This window comes from Mauremys reevesii, linkage group 8, assembly GCF_016161935.1.
Source record: "Mauremys reevesii isolate NIE-2019 linkage group 8, ASM1616193v1, whole genome shotgun sequence".
Lineage (NCBI taxonomy): Eukaryota > Metazoa > Chordata > Testudines > Geoemydidae > Mauremys > Mauremys reevesii.
In genome coordinates, this window is record NC_052630.1 from 87100388 (window position 1) to 87124012 (window position 23625).

Sequence of the window (23625 nt, forward strand, 5' to 3'; positions counted from 1 at the left end):
GAATAACACTAATGTTCCATACTCTTACTACTGACTGACATGCAATTTCATTTGCCAAGGTCTATTTGTTGATGAGTAATAAGAATACTAAGCATTTGCACAATACATCATATCAACTCCTAGAAGCCATTATGATGTTTCGTGTCAGCACGCTGTATTATGCACCTGTTCATTTTTGCATAATAAGAATAATTTGCACAAGTCCCATGTTGCTATGCATATATCCTATATCATTTATCTGTGTGGAGGGGGTAAAAAAATCAATTCCAGGCTGAGAATTCTGTCAAGACTTATCCTGGCAAATTATAAAAGCCAAGCTATAAACCTTTCAAACTACAGGATTATAATGGAATTGCCAGCAGATCCTTAACTATAGGATAGCATCAGACACCATTATAATACACGGTATATTTTTCTGCACACATACACAGACATTTAATATAGACATAAACTAGCCCAAAAGACTTCTGACAGAAGAGTGTCTGATGACACTGGACCTCTCATAAGTTGTTAAGGAATAGAAATGCTAGGAAGATAATAACTCGTGATCTGAAAAGTGTATGATAAAAATACTTCTACATAATTTAGCTTCCAGCTTTGTTAGATAGTAAATAATGCATGACTGAGAAAACAGAGGGTTGGTTGCTTCCATTACAAATGTCAGCGTGAGTAAAAGGTGATCCATGGACTGATCTATAAGAAGGACTGGACTGACAGTGTGTTATCTAGATTTAATACAGCAGTTTAATTAATCAGTAAAGTTTCATTTATTTATTCATCAGCACACAGCACATTCTGCGCTGTTTTCTTTTCATTACTGTGAATGCAATCTGTCCAACATGTTACTTTTCAAATGGGTTCTAATGGAGTCTGCTGTCTGAGAGGGCTCCTTTGTGGCTGGTCATTTTTTCATGGTGTTATTGTGATTACAGAGATCTGTATTAAAAAAAAGTAGGAAATATACACTCAGCCAGAGCAACTTTAGAGAAAGTATCCTCCTCTGTATTGCTGGTACCCACCAGATGTTCATATTTCCTCCCTGAAACTATAAAATGCAATACAATCTTATTATTTTTATACACCACCCTTCAATCAGAGCACCAAAAAATAACATGGAGAGAACAAAAAGCTAAAAATGAAAGCTTTTAGCCAGGATTTAAATAGTGAGATTCACCCAAGCTAATGACAGACTGTTCATCTCCTGCATCAGCCTGGCCATCTACCTAAAGGGATTCAGTCTGTGGGAAAGAGGGAATATCGCCACCATCTGCTCTCTTTCAGTGCACACTCACCTTAGCAGTGCACAACCCCCCAGCCAGCCTGCTCTACTAAAACTGAGGTAAAGTGGTCATCAAGGGGTTAACTGAGTTATTCAGAGTATTATGGGTTGGTGCTATGTTCCACCCCTCCCTTGCTTCCTTTTTTGGTAATGGGAGTTCCCTCACTCTGTTGTGATGCAATTAAATAAAGCAGCAAGTTCTCAGCCTACAGTCATATGAGTAAAGTTTATTTTTGTTGTTGACAAAATTAGGGGTGCCACTATATTGTGAAGCCTTCCTGCAGAGCATCTTTCAGGATCAGCTCAGCCTCTGTAAATCTCACCAGTTGCTCAGGTGCTGACTTAAGGACCTCTGACATTAAATGAGGTATGCAGAGGCTGAAGTGATGCGGACTTTGTGTAGAATGAAGGCTTGGACTGTGGTTGAGTTGAAATATCCAGCAAATGGTGAAATGAGCCACTCTTGTACTGTGGGCCATGATCTGTTCTTCATTTGCCTGGAATTAATATAACACGAGCTAACTGCAGTTTACAGTGTGTTATCAAATAGCTACTCAATGTGTTGAGCAATACGTCACTCACCAAGACATTTGAGTGGTAGTCCGTTCATAAGAGCTTTTCTTCCACATTTAATCCAAACAAATCTCACCATTGTTGGATTAAGGGCAGTCAGCAGACACAGTTGGTTTCAGTGGTTCCTTTACATTCTCCTTCCTATTTTATTGCAAATTTCACACTTGATCCTGTCTTGATCCTGGCAGCATTTGCACTTGGCCTAAATAGGACATGGCAGGCTCTGATCTTAAAAGTATTAATACTCAAATGAACCTTGTGGACTATACTTAGTATTTCTGACCTCATGTGGATTCTTATGACACAATGTCCCTTGTATGGAATCCAATAATATGCCAAAAATCATTTTGATAGTTGCAATCAGATTTTATGTGTGGAGATGTCTTGGGTTTTTCTGTTGATCATCCATCCATAGTTGCTGTCTTAAATTGTTATAAGGTTTGTTTTTTGTGTTTCTCTTTTGAGCTTGCTTGTCATATTTTGTTTCAGAAATGGGTTATACTTGAGTTGTAGCAACCTCAAACTCCAAACTTTTGTTTAGCTCCTGGCTTTAAGTTTATAGATAACACTGCAAAGAGTTTGCTGTAAGAAGCTTTTTTTCTGGGTCTATAGAGCACATTTTTTAAAGTACTCTTATAACTTCATGGTCATTTTCTGAATTCTAGCTGGACCTTTGCACAATGGTTTCTGTAATATAGCTTTCAAAAGTTTGTTGTCTGTTTTTACTTCACCTGATATCTATGAAACCACTCATTACCAAGTATGAGCATTTTTATTTTACTTTGAGAATAGTTCAGTTCAGTTGTATGATAGTCAGTGCCTGGGAAGGATCTGTCACTTGGTGTCCATATTGCAGAAGTGTACATTTGTATCCACTGAGATTTTAGTGTCTTTGAAATTCTCAGAATATGTTAGTGTACAGGAGCTTGTGGGAAAACTTTCTAATTTCCAAAAAAATTTCTCTTGCCAGGTTTGAAGGTTTAAAAGACAACTACTTTTAAGCTGAGATATTCAAGTATTTTAAAAAATCATCTGCAGAAACTGACAATGAAAATGCCCCACCTCCATCCAAATAGTCTATCAAAAATCTATTAACTTTTTAAAAAGTTTTCAAAATTATACACACACACAAATCTTGGCTGAGACCAAATATAAGAAATTTTCAGTCCAAAAAGCAGTTTTTGTAATCTGTTGAAAACAGGAATTGAGAATGGAAGTGCCAAATCAAAATTAACTATAGCATCACTAATGTAACAGTAAGATGACTTCCCTGCAGGATTAAGTATAAAGAGAAGCTGGGTAGCGAGAGAGTAGGCTGTTATTTAAACACAAATAGCAGCATGGGGGTATAGAAAATTACAGCAAATTAATTTGCTTTTTGTTCTGTAATATGAGTGGATGAGGGTTCACATTACAAAAAATACTGTCACAATATGCTGCACTGTGGGAAGTCTTAGCATAGAGGCCAAGGTTTCAATTGATATGGAGACTGACTCAGTCTCAGCCTGAGAGCTGGGGCTTTCGGAACAGCAATGGGGCAGTGTGGAGATGTCCTTGTGTGTACCTACTCTGTAAATAGAGGGGTCTGTGTCCTACTCTGTCAAAGCACTGATCAGTTCAGTTGAAATGCAAGCTACAGCAACAACAAAACAACTTCCCTGTTCTCGGGCTAACATTTTCAGTTGTTGTTTTCACAGATTGAATTTTGTACAGCACTGAGCACATCATCTTTACTTAACACTAAACAGATAATGTTCACAATAAGGAATCGGTAGCTGTAACTAGTAAAAGTTAATGTACTCATTAGGTAGTAACCATATTTTTAAAGCTTGCTCTTCATTATTGTACCGTTGCTTAATCCAAAAAAAAAAAAAGGGGTGAAAGAGCTGGAAAAGGGAGACTGTATATTGAATTATTGCTCCAACCACCCAGAACACCTGTGGAATTTTATTTATAAGATAGCATAGAAAGCTGTATATTTTCTGCTACTGATTCTGGCCCTAATCCTGTAATTGATAGCGCATGGGCAGTATTGACTTCAGCGGGGCTCTGTGCAGGCTCAGCAGTCCATTGCAGCCTATGTTTTATGCTATGATGGAGCATACATCAGGATGGAAAAACATACTGCATTTACAGGCATACAGTTTGTTCACGAATTTACATGGGAGTTTATATTGATATTGTTCTTATTATAATACACTCTTCAAAGAACCCAATTAGTATTGGGCCTTGTTGTGGCAGGTAAAGTAGAAATACCTAAAAAGACAGTCTTCACTCTGAATAAATAAATAATCATGAACGATGAACATCGTGTTAGTTCCATGGTGTGATAGACCCAGGCCAGTTGGGTACAGCAGAATAGAAGAAGGCAGATATACTGGCCACTGGATTAACAGTTTTCTGTTCCCTGACTGACCAGAGCAGGGTCTGCTCCAGGCTGATGAGAACCCCTGACTCTAATTAACCTGCAAAGAGTCAGGTGAGGCCATTAAGCTAATGTGACCACCTGACTAGTTAAGGCCCTGCTGATACTATAAAAAGGGCTCACTCCAGTCAGGCAGAGGAGAGGAAGTGTGGCTGAAGGCCTAGTTAATGAAGACACCCTCAAACCATCAGTAAGGGAGCCCTAAGGTAAGGGTGAAGAAGGGAGAAGCAGGAGAGCTGTGGGGAAGTGGCCCAGGGAAATGTAGCAACTCTGGTAGTGAAAGGTTGGCTGCCAACAGCTGCTACCATTAGGGTCCCTGGGCTGGAACCTGGAGTAGGGTGGGCCCGGGTTCCCCGCAACCCACCACTACAGGAACATCTCCTGGGAGGGGAAGTCAGGCCCATGTCAGGACAGGAGGCTAAACTGTTCTGAAATAAGCCCCCAGGGACAACAGAGACTGTGGGAGTTCTCTCACCAACCTCCTTGCTGCCCCAAGATGAAAAGGGCTCAGTAGACTGTAACCCTACCCTAGAGAGAGAAGGGCTATGTGGAGGGTCACAGTGAGCCACTGAGGCTAGCATAAACTGCCTGGAAGTGCAGGATCCACGGGGGCAAGGTCAGAGCTCTGCCATAATGGTTATAGTCAGATATATAAATATATGTTTTTTCAAATTATTTATATATTTTAATGTATCTGGAGATATATAATGTCTTAAGTGCAAATGTGATGCCCTTCTGTTTGCTTAATGTCCTGAATACTCATCTACAGCTGTTCCAATGTCTGTCCCCAGCATGATCAAGTGGTATTTGGATGTAGCTGATTATCATAGGCAAATGTGTTGTTTTATTTGCCAACTTGTCAGTTGCAATGTCAGTGCTTCCTGTTCAGAATGGGCTTTTTTCCATCTCCACTGCAAACCCCCTTACCTGTACTACAGTTATCTCTCAACTAACTTTATCGGTTTGGTCAGTTCAACAAACTGGTTGGATTGTTTATTAATTTGCATCTGTGACCTGTGCCTGGGATGGACCATACTGAGACTGCCCCATTCAGGGCAGACTGCAATAAATAGGGCAGACAGTCCCCCAAACTGGCAGTTTAGTCCATAATTAGATTCACCAAGCCAGTAAGAAAGAGGTTCCGCAGTACCATACTGGTTAACAAGAAGTCAAACAGAGTCCCCTTTAGGCATTCCAGTCATTGGCTCCCATTCAGACAAACAGGTCTAATATAGTGAGGGGTTACTGAAAACCTAATTCACCGTATGCGAGGTTCTACTTATCTCAAAGCATCAGACACTTACCCCAGGGTCAATATGTGTCAACTCTTCCCCAAATATCTCACTGTCAGCCAATCATTAGTAAACTAACTAAAGATTTTTTAATAAGAGAGTTATTGAATGGTTAAAAGATGATATACATTACAAATGCTTGTGAGGCCCTTATATCAGGTTTGTAGCAATGATGGATGAGTCTGCTGGCTTGCAGTAGTCTTTCTGGAATCAGCCCAAAATGTTGGAATCCAAATGCAGCTTAGATGTAAAGTCTGTTACAGTCTTTCCATGCATTTTCCAGGTATTCCAAATAACTACTTGAAAGATCTCAGTCCCATAGCGTAAAGGTTCCCTGTTTAAAGTTCAGCAGATGCAGAATCAGGCCTGTGGTTTCACTTTTATAGCTGAAGGGAGCTGTTAAGTGTTTTGAGCACAGCATGTGAGTGAGGATTCTTCTTTGTTGAGCACACACCGACCCACCACTTTGAAGTTAACATTCAATTTCCTCTGCATACAGGTAATCTAGTTACACTCATTTGCATAAGGCAATTAGCCAGTCCTTCATTATAATAGAGATAGATAAGCTGAAGACAATGGAGATAATATTATTAGTTTCCTGCAGTATCTCATATCTTTGATATTAAGGTTAACTGACCACAGTCTCATACATAATGTAAGACAATTAAGACATGAAAAGGATTTAGCATCTAGAAGCTAATTTGGTTACATTGGTAAACGTCTAACAGGATACAGGTACACAGATAAATACATTTAGCATCTACCCTTGACTTCTATTACTACAAATGAATGGGTTAATGATTGCTGATCTAGTACATCTCTTTGAAATTCACATACAATTGTAATGCCTCTTGTCAAGTTGTTTTGGGTCATGCACAGGTTGGGTGGTTTGCCACTATCATTCATTGAAACTATGACCATTATGATAAATATGCTTTAAAGTGAGTTACTTGGATAACTGTCTGTCATGATGCTACCCAAGCTGTAAAAGATGGTTAGTTTAGGTAAAGTTCTAGGGCCAGTTTCTTAGCTCAGTTATACTATTGTAACTTCATTGTTAATTGGTATTTATTATTTGTACCGCTGTGTAGCTAAAAGATCCCAATCAGGATTGGGGTTCCATTGTACCAGGTGGTGTGCACACGCATTCCTGCATTGGAGAACATCCAATCTAGGGCCCTATTTCTTCAATGTGTAGCACATTGGCAGCTTTGGTGAGCCATTGGTAGCACTTGGCAGCAGAAAGTGTGTGTTAACAAGCAAGAGGAGTGGAGAGGAAAGAGAATGAGGGTGTGACCCTGGCAGACCAGGTGCCAACTCTTGCCAAGGCCTTAGGCCTCAGCCAAACACTGCCAAATTCATTACTGGGAACCAGTCTGTTTCCCCTGTGTGTTAGTGTGGTTACGGTGGGTATTGCACTTATAACAATGTGTTTAACGTTTAGACCTTATGAAATGCTTCTAAGGCCCTGTCTACGCTGGCAAGTTTCTGTGCAGTAAAGCAGCTTTCTGTGCTGTAACTCCCAAAGTGTACACACTGCCAAGCCACTTCGTGCACAGAAACGGTGCAGTTGTAGTGCTTTTAAAAAAACCACCCCAAGGTGAGGTGTACAGATTTCTGTGTGCATTGCCAGTGTAGACACCGTGGTCAATTACAGCGCTGTGATTGGCCTGTTCTCGCCTCTCTGGTCATCGGTTTGAACTCTACAGCCCTGCCCTCAGGTGACCAACCATCATCCCCACCCGATAAATTCCTTTGCTGCATGCATTAATCTCACTTATAATATCCTTATCACATGCTGTAAGGTAATATTTAATTTTTTGCTTTGTAAGTGTAAAAAAAAAATGTTTGCTCTGAAACTGTGATCCCTGTCAGGAGGGACTGTTGTCTTCCCATCAAGAAGGCCTGTCAAAACTAAATGGGCCATTGTGGGACATCAAAATACAAAGATTTCATTAATTGCTCCCCCACACCCATGAAGACACAATGTGTAAAAGGGCTTGTCCCATCAGTTTCAATTCTGGAAGAAAGAAAGAAAAATAGCTGACAAAGGTCTGGAGCGACAAAACAGAAGCAGAGATCAGAAACCCAGGGTCAATCTGGGTTAGCCCTAAAAGTCATTCAGAGCTGACAGATTACTACAACTGTCACCTTTTGTGTATATATGTTTGACTGCTTTAACCTTACAATAACCCTCTCATTTATTTTGAGTTAATAAATCCTTAGATGGTTTATTATAGGACTGGCTACAAGTGTTGTCTTTGGTGTGAGATATAAAGTACAAATTGACCTGAGGCAAGTGACTGGTTTCTTGGGACTGGGAGCAATCTGAATATTTTGTGATCTTTGGTATATAGCAACCAGCTATCACTAAGTCCAACTTGCATGGGTGGCAAGACGGACTGGAATGCCCAAGGAGATTGACTGTGACTCCATGGTAATACTGTTATAGTGCGTTAGGAGTTCACATTTGTTACTGGATTGGTGATATCTAATTATAGAACACACAATGAATTTGCGGTCTCTCCTTTGCTTCTTGACAGTCTGCCTTGAAGTTGGCATTCACGGCAACGTGACAGAGTTACAGTTTGACAGAGAGTTACAGTAATAAGCACATAGACCAAGGGTCCCCAACGCGGTGACTGCGGGCGCCATGGCGCCCGTGGGGGCATCTAAATGCGCCCTCGTCCTGGCCGGTGGTCGAGCATCCACCGGAATGTCACTGAATTTCGGTGGCATTTCAGCGGCGACACCTCTGGATGATGCCGCTTGCCGCTGACAAGCGACGTCATCGAGAGGCGTCGCCGCCAAAATTCAGCGGCATTTCGGCAGATGCTTGACCGCCACCACGGTCCTTCGTCTGGCACCCGCCAGACGAAAAGGTTGGGGACCACTGACATAGACTTACATAGCTTAGCTATCTGCATCATTTGGTGGTTCTGAGTCATTTCCAATGTTTTAAATATATATATATCCACGGGCCCTCTCTCATCATTATCAGTTGATTTCTGGTGGGCTTCACTTCATTTGAATTTGCCCAAGTGTAGCTGAGAGATACTTTGCCACAGGTAGAGTACAATGGTCATAAATCAATTAATTGCCAACTGAGGGTTTTTAAAATCTTGCAACTCATTTATCTGAGTAGTATTATTGCACCATCTATAGAGCTAGCTATAGAGTGGGAAAATGTATTTGCAAGTTGATGAAAAATTGCAAAACATCACAACAAATAATCATGTGACTAGCTTTTGCCTCAGGTCTCTAGGGACCCAGGCTAATTGAGGGTTGAAAAGTGGGTCTTTGAGAATGCAAACTAATGAACTCATATATTTTGGAGCTGGACTTTCAGAGGCATTTTTTTAAATGTCCTATAATGTTTCAATCAGTAATTGGTCTCTTACTGTCAGAGTACTTTCAGTGTTTCTCCTTTATTATTTACTCATGTAATGTGTGATAAAATAAATGAGACATCTGCTTATAAGTACTGCTGTATGGCTAACACTTCAGAAGGCTACAGGCTTCATTTTCACTCATCACACACAAATTGGGTAGTGAAGGGCATCCAGATTTTATTTTCCCGATTCTTCATTTTAAAGGAAATTAAAACTGACTATTACTTTTCTGGGATGGCACCAAAATGTAAATTTTACTCCAAAAGTTGGATTCTCTATTGCTGTGTTTCTGATCCGGCATTTGGATGACACTTGCAAATGCGTATGGAGAGACATTGTCAGCTGGAGGAAGCAGTCACATACATTCAGGTGCCTGCTTTTGCTTTTCAAAACTAAAATGGCTGCAAAAAATAAAGATTCTCAACTGGTGTAAATTTGTGTGGCTCCACTAAAGCAAATGGAACTATGCTGATTGATTGCCTGCTGGGGATCTAGCCTAAAATGTTCCAGAAAGAAGTGAGTCTGAACATATAGCAATATTTTCCACAGAGGCCAGATTGGAGAAAAAATGTGATGGTTCTTTTCCAAGCCCTACCCACAGGAGGCACTGCTTGCTGTACATTGTGTCTATGTTCAAAACATAATCCTGCATAATTATAGAATGCTATAAAATCAACATGGCACACATCAAATGGATTAAAAATTGGCTGACAAATCTCATTGTAACTGTAAATGGAGAATCATCATTAAACGGGTGTGTTGCCAGTGGAGTCCCACAGGGATCAGCTCTTGGCCCTACATTACTTAACTTTTTTATCAATGACCTGGAAGACAACATAAAATCATTCCTGAAAGTCTGCACAAAAATGGGTGGAGTGGTTAATAACAAAGTGGTCAATCACTGATTCAGAGTAATCTGGATAGTGTACTAAACCAGGTGCAAGCAAATAGTATTGTTTTAATACATCTAAATGTAAATGTACATCCTGGGAAGCAGTGACTCTCAAAAAGATTTGGTGGAAGTGGTGGATAATCAGCTGAATATGAGCTCCCAATGTGATGCTGTGGTCAAAAGAGCTAATCCGATCCTTGGATGCATGACCAGGCTTTGGCTTTGGAATCTGACTCTGGGCTCCTTGGACTTGGTGCTCCCTTGGTGGGGTCTTAATACACCTCACCTCAGTGCCTGGAAAAATCATGGAGCAGGTCCTCAAGGAATCCATCTTCAAGCACTTGAAGGAGAGGAAAGTGATCAGGAAAGGTCAACATGGATTAACCAAGGACAAGTCATGCCTGATCAACCTGATTGCCTTCTATGACGAGATAACTGGCTCTGTGGATATGGGCAAAGCGGTGGACAAGATAGATCTTGACTTTAGCAAAGCTTTTGATATGGTCTCCCACAGTATTCTTGCCAGCAAGTTAGAAAGGTATGGATTGGATGAATGGACTATAAGGTGGATAGAAAGCTGGCTAGATCGTCGGGCTCAATGGGTAGTGATCAACAGCTCAATGTCTAGTTGGCAGCCGGTATCAAGCGGAGTGTCTCAGGGGTCTTTCCTGGGGTTGGTTTTGTTCAACATCTTCATTAATGATCTGGATGATGGGATTAATTGCACCATCAGCAAGTTTTCAGATGACACTAAGCTGGGGGAAGAGGTAGATACACTGGAGGGTAGGGATAGGGTCCAGAGTGACATAGACAAATTGGAGGATTGGGCTAAAATCTGAGGTTCAACAAGGACAAGTGCAGAGTCCTGCACTGAGGAGGGAAGAATCCCATGGATTGCTACAGGCTGGGGACTGACTGGCTAAGCAGCAATTCTGCAGAAAAGAACCTGGGGATTAAAATGGACGAGAAGCTGCATTGGTAGGAGCATTGCAAGCAGATTGAGGGAAGTGATTATTCCCCTCTATTTGACACTGGTGAGGCCACATCTGGAGGATTGCATACAGTTTTGTGCCCCCACTACAGAAAGGATCTGGACAAATTAGAGAGAGTCCAGCGGAGGGCAACGAAAATGATTAGGGGGCTGGGGCTCATGATTTATGAGGAGATGCTGAAGGAACTGGGCTTATTTAGTCTGCAGAAGAGACTAGTGAGGGGGGGATTTGATAGCAACCTTCAATTACCTGAAGCGGGGTTCCAAAGAGGATTCAGCTTGGCTATTTTCAGTGGTGGCAGATGACAGAACAAGGAGCAATGGTCTCAAGTTGCAGTGGGAGAGGTCTAGGTTGGATATTAGGAAAAAGTTTTTCACTGGGAGGGTGGTGAAGAACTGGAGTGGGTTACCTAGGGAAGTGGTGGAACCTCCATCCTTAGAGGTTTTTAAGGCCTGGCTTGACACAGCCCTGGCTGGGATGATTTAGTTGGGGTTGGTCCTGCTTTGAGCAGGGGGTTGGACTAGATGACCTCCTGAGATTTCTTCCAAACCTAATCTTCTATGATTCACCAGGCTTTGAACATGGCTCCCCCTTTAGTGAGATCAGATGCTCCTTTGGGCCCTCCTTCACATGTTGGGCTTAGATCCTTGTTTACTGTGGGTGGGGGAAAAAACTAATGGTATTCTCCCAAGCCCACTCAGTGCCAAAATGAGCTGTCACTCATAGTATATTGTGCAGACCTCCCTAATATAATCCTCCCTCTTCATTACATGCTTTGACTAGTGAGTTAATAATTAATTTTGACATTTAAAGTATTATCATTGGCATTGAGTTACCACCCACTTGTAGGAATGGGGCAGTTCACAACTCTCAGAGCTATTGATTCAGGTTCTGCAAAGGCAGGCAGATGCAGTTACATTCAGCTCACATTTTCAAAGCTATCTCGCCACCCTAACAGCTAAAGACTTATGTTTATTTTAAATGTATGTTTGGATTCTGGAAGACAAGAAAGGAGCATGAAAGAGGTGCTTGTATGCCACACTGCTGCATATCAGCTGAATTCAAGCCCTGGTTTCACGCATGAGATAAAAGCATTATGACTGGATGGCTCAGCATGTGCTTTCTGATATTGAGGGGCATTTCAATTTTATGTTGACATTTTAAATCTAGATTTGGCTGGTAGTGACTAAATATCACCAGCTGATACTGTTTAGTGATCTGTATGTAATGAGTTTGGTCTTAGTCCATCTCCATTTGTAGAAAGTATCCACATCTCTTGAGCTATCAACCTGCTTAGTATTTTTGGCACTCTTGTTGGCATTGTCCTGCTGACAGGTCAGGCCTTGACTTCTCTATCTTGTCACCTCTAGTGGTATTTCCTCTCTGTCAGAGATGAGGCCATTTACTGAGGCAGGGTGAGAGAACAGGCATTGAGTTTGGGCCTCTGCTATGCCTATTCTGTGGTTAAATGGGACATCCTTTGGCATCCTTCAAAAGTGCTGTATTCTCATACATTTATAAAATAAAAATGATCAGAGAGTCATTCATATCTGTCTCATCTTCTCCAGCTTAAAAGTTGATAGAAAATTATACTAGAGGAAAAGACTAAAGTACACACGTAACCTTCCTGATATGGTTTAAACACATGAGTAGATCCCAATATAGCACACTCAGTAAGTTCCTCACGCTTTGAGACTTGTTTTAGGAATTGCTCTGTTTATGCACTGTCTTCCACCTCTCTGTTCCTTTCTACCTTGTTCATAATTTCAGCGAAGGAAATCAGCCAGTAAAAATTTTGGGCCTAAAAGCCAATATCCTCAGTTTCTCACTGCTTTAAAGAAAACCACCAACAGTTCAAAGGGATTTTTTAGTGCTTTAGTCCCTCTGCCTTTCTGAAACGGCTGTACATTCCAGGCTATAAGGCCCCTCTCATTCAGAATAAGCTCACAATGGAGAGATGTTCTTTTGGACATTGCCAGACATTTCAACAGCTCCATTAGCTCTTGTTCTTCGAAGAGTTTGAACTTTTGGTGCCCACAACAGCGACATTACTTTTGGTGGGTTTTTCAGGTTTATCTTCTATCGTATACCCAGTGGGAATATTAGCCTTGTGAGGAAGAAAGAGCCTACCAAACAAAAACCACTACAAATCATGAAACAACAATCCTGAAATAGACCTATCCTAACTAAACAAATAACCCCCCTGAATATGGTACCAAATGCCTTTGTTAAAGCAAATGCAACAGAATGTGCTCAATGTTCCTGAACATATATCCTCTTAGAGATAATGTGGAGACTTAGTGCAGCTGCACTATTTGTTCAGCTGCACTATTTCAGCATTAGATAAAGGAGAAACCAAAAACTTCTTCCAGAAACTTATTTGATACAATGACTCAAAGGCAGGTCAAGGTCAGTAAGACTAAGATCCTCTCAATTTGAAATTGTGCAAGAAAATAATTCATGCCTGGCATGAAGTCTCTTCTCTCCGTAAACCCAGAGACTAGGATGTGATGCCATGTGAGGGGAGATTCTTCTCCTGATCTTTGGACTCCCAATTATTCAGGTAATAGCTATGAGATGCATAAAAATGTCAGTGCTACTAATGAGTGCAAAAACTACATTGGTCTAATATTAAATTTAATAAGCTAAAACAAACGAAATCATGCAGTGATATGGCTCAGGTTCTCTTAACATTTATGCATCTACATTGCACATAAGTAATATTTTTTATTACTAGTAGAGGTAGCCAGAGAACAACCTTTCATGACAAATTTTGAGATTTCAAAATTGTATTTGTTTCATGTAGGAATGAAAAGAAAACCATTCAGATGTTTTTGCAATATTGAATTGTGTCAAAAGATCCATTTTCAAATCTAAAGAGTCAAGTTTTTATTTCTCTCACTCTCTGGAAGAGACCAGAGAGTCCACCCTAGATTTCACCAACATTCCTATAGAAGTTTTGTTGATATAAACGCCACAATATGTTTCAAATGAAATAAAATGGCATATTTTGAAGAAAAAATTGTATCAAAAATGTTCTGACCAGTTCTAATAACTAGTTACTGTCAAATATATTCCTAAATATAAGCAGTACAGTTTGTGAAATGTGATGACTTACTATTACTCTGAGCGCTTTGAGCCTTTTTCAGAGGTTTTATATCAGATTTCAAAGCAGGAGAAGCACAACTTTGGTGGTGGTAGCAGGGGGAGTTGGAAGTGCTTGGATTTTTTGAAGGATAAAATGTAAGAAATAGTCTATTTTGAAAGCATTTGTTGTGATTACTTCCTATATCTTCATAGCAATTTACACAGATTTATTACAACATATCACCAATACCGCCCTCTTATGTGGGTGGTCATTAGGATTTGAACTTGGGATTGTCATAACTAAAATCACGAGCTGCTATGTCTTGAGCTAATGAGGTGATTCCTCCAGCTAGTTGTTTTAGTAGGTTCTTCTCCACTCACATGGAGCAGTCACTAGAGGGGACAGGCACACTGAGCTAGATAGGAGGAAAGACTCTGTACTAGGTGGGTTACAGTGTGTTAGCAGATTGAGAAGTGCTTCATTTAGCAACAACTCATTGACCTGGCAATGGGAGGCCAGGCATGTCCCAGGGTCCTACAGACTCCTGTTCTCTGCTTCTTCCAGGAATGCTCACTGCGGAGGTGCAGATATAGCCCATCCCTCCCAAAGCCGCTGGGCCCTGCTGAACTGTTCTTTCCCCCTCTCCAGGAGAGTGTGAGAGCTACAGGTGCCTGCATGGATCCAGCAGTATGATCTGGCCCTAAATTAGCAGACTGTTATAACTACAGGTTTTGTAAAGGTCATTTGTGTGACCATATTTGTAATAAGTCAGGCAGGCTTTATCAGTGATGTCCCAAAGTCTTCCATGGAGATGGACTTTTTTGGGAGTTTATACAGATGAACCAGAAAATGAAACCTGACTCCTATACCCCCTGCCATCTCCCTCCTCCTCCCCTTGCTGTGACACTGCAGGAGCTGTGAGGTGGCTGGGCATGTCCTGCTGCACTCCTCTAGGGGAAGCCAGCTGCAGGCTAAATCACTGGCTTCATCTGTTTGCTTGTGATGGGAGGGGAAAGGTGTTGAGAGGTTTCCAGGTGGCAGCAGCCACAGCATTGCAGAGCCAGTGTGGCTCTGCATCTGGAAGCAGGGACTGCACCTTCCTTACTGAAGCAATGCCGCCTTGTCTCCACCCCACCCCGCAGCCCCGCCCTTTCTGCCCCTCTCATTGACTTTATCCAGGCATTGGAGCTGACAGCCACCCCCTATGGACAGGGACCTGCTGGGGCAGCCACCACTGCTGACTGCAGTGGAGCGGGAGCGGGTGTCTTCCTGCCTTGCTCCTGTTAGTACTTTTTGTAACATTAATTCTTACTTATGTCAAATATTTACTTTTTTAAATTTAATATTCTTGATTTTTCTTTTTAAGAGAAAAATAGAACTTACTTTGTTTAATTTTTATCATTTAAGGCTGAGGTTTCCAAAGGAGCTTAAGGGAGGATCCTGGCTCTCACTGAATATCAGTAAGATTTGGGTGTGTAATTTCTTAAGGCACTTTTCAAAATCTCAACCTAAATGGCTCATGTAGGCTTTGAAGTTCACCTTCCCTGGAGGTGAATGGAGAGGAGGAGTAGGCAGAGTTTGCAATTCAGAGGGTTCTGTGAGGTAAGGGGGAAAGGTTACATATCTGCTACTGTTGTTTAACTGAAGATAGTTTTTTGTTTTTTTTAATTTCTCTTCTGCCGTGTTGTTCTTGTTATATCATTGTCTGTTGCTCATGCTCAGGGCCGGTGCAACCATTTAGGCGACCTAGGCGGTCGCCTAGGGCACTAGGATTTGGGGGGCACCATTTTCTTCGGCAGCGACCGCGGTGGCCAGATCTTCGGCTGCCCCGGTCGCCGCCGGCATTTAGGCGGAGGGAGCTGGGGCAGGGGAGCACGGGGAGGGCCTCCTGCAGCAAGTAAGGGCAGGGGGTGGCACAGAGGGGAACTTCCCACCCTAGCTCACCCCTGCCCCACCTCCTCCCCGAGCACGCTGTGGCCGCTTCACTTCTCCCATCTCCCAGGCTTGCGGGGCCAATCAGCTTAGGCACTGCAAGCCTGGGAGGCGGGAGAAGTGAAGCAGCCGCGGCGTGCTCGGGGTGCTCGTGTGTGGAGCAGGGGTGAGCTGGGGCGGGGGGGGGGTGCGCCTCAGGGTGGAGAGTGGGAGTGAGGAGCTGCCGCAAGGGGGGCGCCTCAGGGTAGAGTGGGGGAGCTGCTGCGGGGGGGCGCCTCAGGGCAGGGGCGCTTGTGGGGGGAGGGCGCAAGGTGGAAGTTTTGCCTAGGGTGCGAAACATCCTTGCACTGGCCCTGCTCATGCTAAGTTTTTCCTCCCTTGTACCTTGACTCTCTCCTTCCTATCATTGTTTCTGTCTTTTATTTTCTTTTCCTATTTATACCTCAATTTTTAATGACTGTCTTTACATATTCCTTTCTTTCCTTATTCTCCACTCACCCATATATTCCCAGTGGAAATTTTCCTGATTTTACTTTAATCTCTAATTAGAGACATCACCTTGAATAGATTCCAGTGTTCCCGCAAAATACCATATTTGTTTAAGAGAGCAAACTAAAGAATACTGTCAACAATAAAGTGTACTTAAGTGATATCCAGTCTCTTTAAACCAGACACAATGGGTTCTTTCCAGGAAATATACACCAAAAAGGAAATCCTGTCTTCTCATTTTCATGCTAATACTTGCACCCAAATTCTTATGCAACTCTGAAGTGAATGGAGTTACAATGCAAGGAATTTGGCCACTATTTAATAAATGTCTCCTGATCCCTTGCTGTGTTGTATCTGAAATCCTGCCTTCTAGTTCCCCTAATCTCCTTTACTTTTCACCACTTTCATCTGAGTGTACCTCATCATTATTGCTGTGATGCCTCAGATCCTTAGGTAACCTTTCCCACCTCTTGTGGACTAGATCAATTCTCCTGCTTGAATCTCTTTACCAGCATAAGGTGTGTTTTGTAATCAAATCCTCATAAATGGGTCTATGCCATTTTACTCCTACTGGCAATGGGGCTTATGTTTTATAAATACATCAGTAATCCATTGGAGGATTATATTATGATCATGGAGATGTCACTATATTCCATGCAACCATATTTCTTAGTATATGTTTGCAGCTTCTGAGTACTTGAAAGTGGGGAAAGCCAGATCTTCTCCTGGTGTATACTGGCCAATGGAGTGAGGGCAGTTTACACTATCTGAGGATCTGGCCCTACATCTTAGTGCTCTCATATGAGGGTTTTTTTTTTTTTTTAGGGTGACCAGATGTCCTGGTTTTATAGGGACAGTCCTGATATTTGAGGCTTTTTCTTATATAGGCGTATATTACTCGCCCACCCCATCCTGATTTTTCACACTTGCTGTCTGGTCACCCTAGGTTTTTTTTAATCTGTTTTCTCATTCTACATTTGGCTTCTGTTTGCTCTATAATAATACTAGTAGCATCTTTAGAACCTACAGTATCAGAATCATTGAACTAATGAAATTTATGGAAAAACAATTAAAATACACGGAAGCACAAGACTACCGCTCTCTCTTAGACACACATACAAAACTGAGGAGTCCTGAACCAGTGTGTATCTGAAGCTCAATATGCAACCAGTTAGACTGCTCCACACCATTTAAGAGCTGAGAAATGTTAAGGCTATTGAACACTGAATTTTCACAGCACAAAGTTAGCAGAGATGTTTATGTAACTGATAAACTGGGAAAATTCACAACATTGAATGGTCCTCAAATTCACACTTCCACATGTGTCATAGTCTGGTGTTAATATACTTTGGGCCATAACACAAACCATGTAAGAATATTGGCTGGGCAGGAAAACGTGTGAAGTTTCTCCCGTCCTCTACCCGCTCCATGCAGTGTTTACCGTTTATCTATCTAGGGGTTTTATTCCCTTATGGATGACGATAAACTATTTTATAAAGGAAGAAAGTTGACAATTTGAGTTGTTACATGTGGTGTTCTCTTGAATCAAGTGCAGTGCCCACTGTATGATAACTGAGCCAACCCCTGTTTATATTTAATATTCATATAGTAGTTTATGGTTTGTTTCAATTTTCAATTACTTCCTGGTGTAAACTGAGACAAGAAGAAGAAATCTCATGAGAGAAGAGACTACTTCTTACTCAGCTGGAATATGAACCTATTACAAGAGAGGCTATTTCTAGTCAGATTTCCATCCTAATTTGGTTTGGATAACTTTAGATAAACTTCATATGAGAACTTTTGTATGTTCATTTTAACTATAGCAAATATTTGACACTTTTGTAACACAGGCAGACAAGAGTAGCAACTATTAGAATATGTTATCATGCACAATAAAATATATTACAATTTCCCAAATTGCAAAATGTCTCCTAAAACTTTTCATGAAAAAGGAATACATATGTAAAAATATAGAAAATAGATGGCTGTGATTAGACAGAAATATGCACAGCATTTCATGTAACTTGTCCTCCACTTGAAATATTTAAAAAAATGTTTCCAATTCTGGGGGTGGGGGGAGAAAATTCCTATGCTGAATGCGTAAATATAATATCCTAATAATAATTAAAATAAGGAAGATGATAAGGAGTGTAATGGCAAATAGTCACTGCAAGAATATATAGCTTCCATCTGAGAAGATATACAATATAGAGGAGAGAGAGGGAGAAATTCTATGAAAGAGAACATGAGACATAAGCCGAAATGAAAGCAAAAAGATAAGTGGGAAGATAATTTCATTCTAGTAAGTGTTTGAAGTTGTTTGAAATCATCCCACACCTCCATTCAATCTGTGGGTAAGTTTCACAAAAGAAGCAATTTCACTCATGTCTGAAGACCAGCCCTGCAAAGTTGATGGTAAAGGATTGTCACCTTCCAGGCAGACTGAGCTGTGCAAGATACAATGGGAACAGCAATACATTTCTTTGCAGCTTCAGAAATATTTTCAATTTAACTCAAATTATTTAGTAAAATATATTGTGGCGAGTAAGATACCACAATGCCTCGTGCATTAAAAAAATCGCCTCCAGAAAAGTTTAATTCGTGTACCCAGGCTGTAATATATGTTCAGTATTATAGACGAGTCCTTTGCAATGCTGATGCTCATCACTACCATTTTGCCCTCCTGAATGTGTATAGTTCTATTAAATTTGGAACCACTGAAACAAACATATTGATCAAATAATTTGCTAAATGCACTCTACCTCAGAGGTAATTATATTAGGTAATATGGGCTTGATTCCTCAGGGTGCTGACTGAGCATTCTGTCCCTGTTCCAACACAGCACTTAAGTACATGCTTAACTTGAAGCATGTGAGTAGCCACATTCACTTCAAGGTGTGCCAGGAGTGAGTATATCACTCCGAACTTGAGCTGGCCAAGAAATTTTGGCAGAAGCTTTTTCTCAGTGAAAAAAATGCAGATTTGGCAACACCAAACGTTATGCAAATTGGTGTTGGGTTTGCCAAATTGTTCATCCTGAAACAATTTTAAAAAATCAAAATGTTCTATATCAATATTTTTTTAAATGAAATGTTTTGATACTTTTATTCAAAACAACCTTTCATTTAGAACTATCCTTCAATTTTATTCTTTAGAAAGACCTTAAAAATGGAAATAAAAACAAAACATTTCATTCAAATAAACTTTTTTTTTTAAACTTTTTGGTTTGCTAAAAAATTTAAAACATTCTAGTTTCAAGCTGACAAGTTGCTTGTTGTTTTTCGGAATTGTCAAAGAACAATAAAATAAAAGCAGTTATTTGTAAATGTCTACTCCCACCCCATTTTCTGGTGAACCTGTGAAGAACGTATATGGTAGAACTAATATAGCAACAGCTGCTCCTTGTGCAGAGAGAATGCATCTGGCCCCCTACAGAGGCAGGGTTCCTGCTCCTCACTCCTAAAGTGCCTTATAGGTGCAAACCCTATTAACTAAAGCTGGTTGAAAAAATGAAATTAAATTATTCCCCAAAATATTCAGAAATAATTCTTCATTGATTTTCATCAGAAAACTGTGAACATTTAAATTTTGGTGACTAAATTCTGTGTAACTATTACATCTATCTCAAGGTATATTTTTACACTCTATGGCTGTGTAAGAGGCTTGGCTACAATCAAAACTTGCTCAAAATCATTGTAACAATCTTCCACAAACTTTGCAGACCTGGAGAGAAGGCAGGGGAAAAAACAAGGGAAAGATGACTTCATGAAGGCACTGCTTGAGGACCTTAGAATTCTAATCAAAACCAAGTTGACTGTAAATAGGCGAACAACCAAACAAGAGAGTCAGTATAAAGTTTGCAGAGAAAGAAGTAAGGCACTAAATATTGCTCCCAGGATTGGAAGAGTAGAAGAAGGAGTTGAATAAACATAGCAGGGAATAAGATCTAGCATAGGGAAAGCAGGTCCATTAAGAAATGAGGAGGGAGGTGAAATTAATGCTGACCCAAAGTCAATGGAATATGGGTATCCTATTTAAAATCTGTCTTCAGCAAGAAAAAGAGAGATGTTTGGACAATTAAAAAGTCATTTTGAAAGTAGCTCTTGACTAAAGGAGTATCTGGAAAATGTGATCATAAACAGTGTATCCAGCCTGTATGATGTCTAAGGGAATCAGTAAATTAACTTAATGTATCTCATGCAGGGCCGGCTCCAGACCCCAGCGCGGCAAGCACGCGCGTGGGGCGGCCCTTTCCCGGGGGGGGGGGGGGGGGGGCGGCAGGCGGGGCAGTCAAGCCTGCGGGAGGTCCACCGGAGCCCCGGGATGACCGGACCTGCCGCAGGCATGACTGCGGAGGGGGTGCTTGCCCCGCGGCTCGGCTGGACCTCCCGCAGGCATGACTGCGGCAGCTCAAGCGGAGCCACCGGACCAGTTAACCTGCGGGAAGTCCAGCCGAGCCGCGCGACCAGCGCCCCCTCCACAGTCAGGCCCGCAGGAGGTCCGCTGCTCCGGGGCGCCTCCCGCGCATGACTGCTTGGGGCGGCCAAAAAGGTAGAGCCGCCCCTGATCTCATGCCATTGATTTTTGAAAAGCTGTAGAAATCAGCATTGGTACCAGAAGTTTGGAGGGAAAGTAATGCAGTGCTGATATTCAAAGAGGAATGCTCCCAGCAAATATCATCCCATAACTCTGATTTGTATCCCAGCTCAGTTAATGGACAAATATCAGGAGAGAAAATTCACAAATTGTTTAGGGTTAGATTGTGCCTTTGAGATACTGCATGTAGTAAAGGGGTAGTGTAGAAGTGCAGTGCTCAAGGGGGATCATCAAGAGGCATTCTTTGCCCCAGAGATCCCTGCTGTATTGTGCAAGTTACTAAATCCTGAAAAGAGTGCAGCATACTCTCCCCAGCATGGTTGTGCATGGGAGACATAACCATGACTCTGCTCATTACGGCACCATGCACTTTATGAAGTGTTACTCCCAGGTAGACAGCAACTTGATGATAATTCCAGTTTTCCCTGAGCGCAAGGATTGCAATTTTGGGCTCCCTTTATGTGAGCCACACAAAGAGGGGGAGTCTCCTTACTCCCTCCCCCTTCACTGCATGACCACATGGGGGAAGAAGCACAAACTTTCCCCTGGAGGGTAACTGTCATTTTAGTGATTTATGGAGGACAAATGTTGGCTGACAATTCAGATTTTTTTATATTTATAATGAAAAGAAAGCAAAGGGTTTGGGGTTTTGTCAAGCATTACAGTGTCTCATCAAACATTACTCTCCAAATGTATTCAAATTTTCTTGGATAGAAAACACACACACCATGTATCAGGTGCAGGGGAAGCATAGGGAGCCTTTCACTTTGCATAGCCCTTGCTGACCACAGGGGCTGATCCCTAGAGGTATGTCCCCGGGAGCATATTATGCCCTTCATTTGGCACAGAAGAGCAGGCAGGAGGACTGTTCATAGCCCTCATCTCTCTGCACAGGGAAACAGGGTGCATTGTTTCTCTGAACATTGGATAACTCAGTGTGGAAATAAATAGTTAATCCAGATTTATACTAGTGCAATTAAATTTGTCCCATTACATATCATTTGTGATTAATATGAATCCACTCCAAGGAGAGTTTGCTTCACAATACTATTCTGAGCCATAATTTTGGGAGTTTATTTGTATTGGAGTTAAATAAATATTCATGAGGAAAAGCCATAAACTGTCAAGTTATCATGCAAATTATCACAAAGCTGGAACATAGGATGGGAGGAAAAGGTATTTTCTAAAAGAACTTGCAAGTACAATACCTCATTTTTGAAATATTCATCTTCAAAAAATAAAATAGGGATGGATTAATGGTCTAAGAACCTGAGAATTCAAACTTCCTTGAACAAAGAACAAAGTACCGGTAGTTAAATCTGTCTTCAAATGTCCCTGTTTTCTACAAAGAAATAAAATTTTGCTTCTGTCATCATTTCAAGAAAGTACTTTTTCCACAGTGATTTCTTTTCCAAAGCCAAAAGAGTTGAAATCTTGCAAGAAGAGGAAAAAGCATTGCATTTTCAGAAAAAATAGCAACACAGGCTCTTATTTTTCTGACACAGGCTGTACTTATTTCAAACAAGAAAACAAGAAAGAAACTAAACACTTTTCAATTAAAAAAAAATATTATTAGCCTACAAAGGAGACAATGAAAAAAAGTTTCACTCTTCTAGACAATGATCCACCATCATCTTCAAAGGAAACGTCAGTATGATATACAGTATGTCTTGTTGCTGAGAGAAGAGACTGTTGATAAGCGTAATGGCTCATGTTTTTACAGTAATGTAACAAATGATCTGGGGCAATAAAAATTTTGCAAATTGAAATATATGAAATTTATCACACTCCCTGATTTATTTGGGATGCATTTTACTTTTGCTGCTTTTTCTTCTGTAGAGCTGAGGTGGAATCTCAATTCCGCAACCTAGCGATACACACGGGTGACCCAAAATCCTCATTCACAGGCCACCCAATTGTACTGCTGTGGCTTCACACAATTAATTTTAATAAAGCAAAAGAATGCAAGCTTGTTTAAAAATATTTGAATAGAACTATTAATATCCTTATCTAGCTACCTAGCTTAGATTTTCCCATACTCTCCATTACTGTAGTATCTAAGGCACTGATTCTGCAACTGGCTCTGTGCTGGCAGCCTCTTTTGACTTAAAAGAGGATTAAGTGTTTGGTTCCCCCCCATTCTAGAAAACTCTACTTAATTATTTCAACTCAGAGTATCTTTCCAGACATGGGGAGTAGTACAGTGTCACCATTCATTCCTGTCCGTGACATGTTCCTCTGGGAATCCCAGCCTGGTCATGTCACTGTGTACAATTTCCCACCATCAAGTCAGTGGCTGGCCGCGAGGTGGGGCTGACCTTGGTTGTGTTTGCATAATTTTCTTTGGAATCCTGTCCAGGGCTGGTGCAACCCATTAGGTGACCTAGGCGGTCGCCTAGGTCGCTAACATTTGGGGGGCGGCATTTTGGGTCCTTCGGCAGCAACCGCAGAGGCCGGATCTTCGGCCGCGCCAGTCGTCACTGGCATTTAGGTGGAGGGACCTGGGGCAGGGGGGCACGGGGAGGGCCGCCTGCAGCAAGTAAGGGGGGTCACGGCACACAGGGGAACCGCTTCCCGGCCCAGCTCACCTCTGCTCCACCACCTCCCCTGAGCATGCCATCTCACTCTGCTTCTCTCCCTCCCAGGCTTGTGGAGCCAAACAGCTGATTGGCACC

At 41.5% G+C, this 23625-nt stretch overlaps 1 long non-coding RNA gene across 1 annotated transcript in view; it reads right to left on the bottom strand.

Annotated features, from left to right (window-relative positions):
* The window catches only part of LOC120370598, a 29541-nt gene extending 23462 nt beyond the window's left edge, over positions 1 to 6079 (bottom strand). Inside the window, exon 1 of the long non-coding RNA XR_005583822.1 lies at positions 5698 to 6079. This is a non-coding gene — a long non-coding RNA (uncharacterized LOC120370598). The remainder of the gene's footprint in view (positions 1 to 5697) is intronic.
* Between the last annotated feature and the right edge of the window lie 17546 nt (positions 6080 to 23625).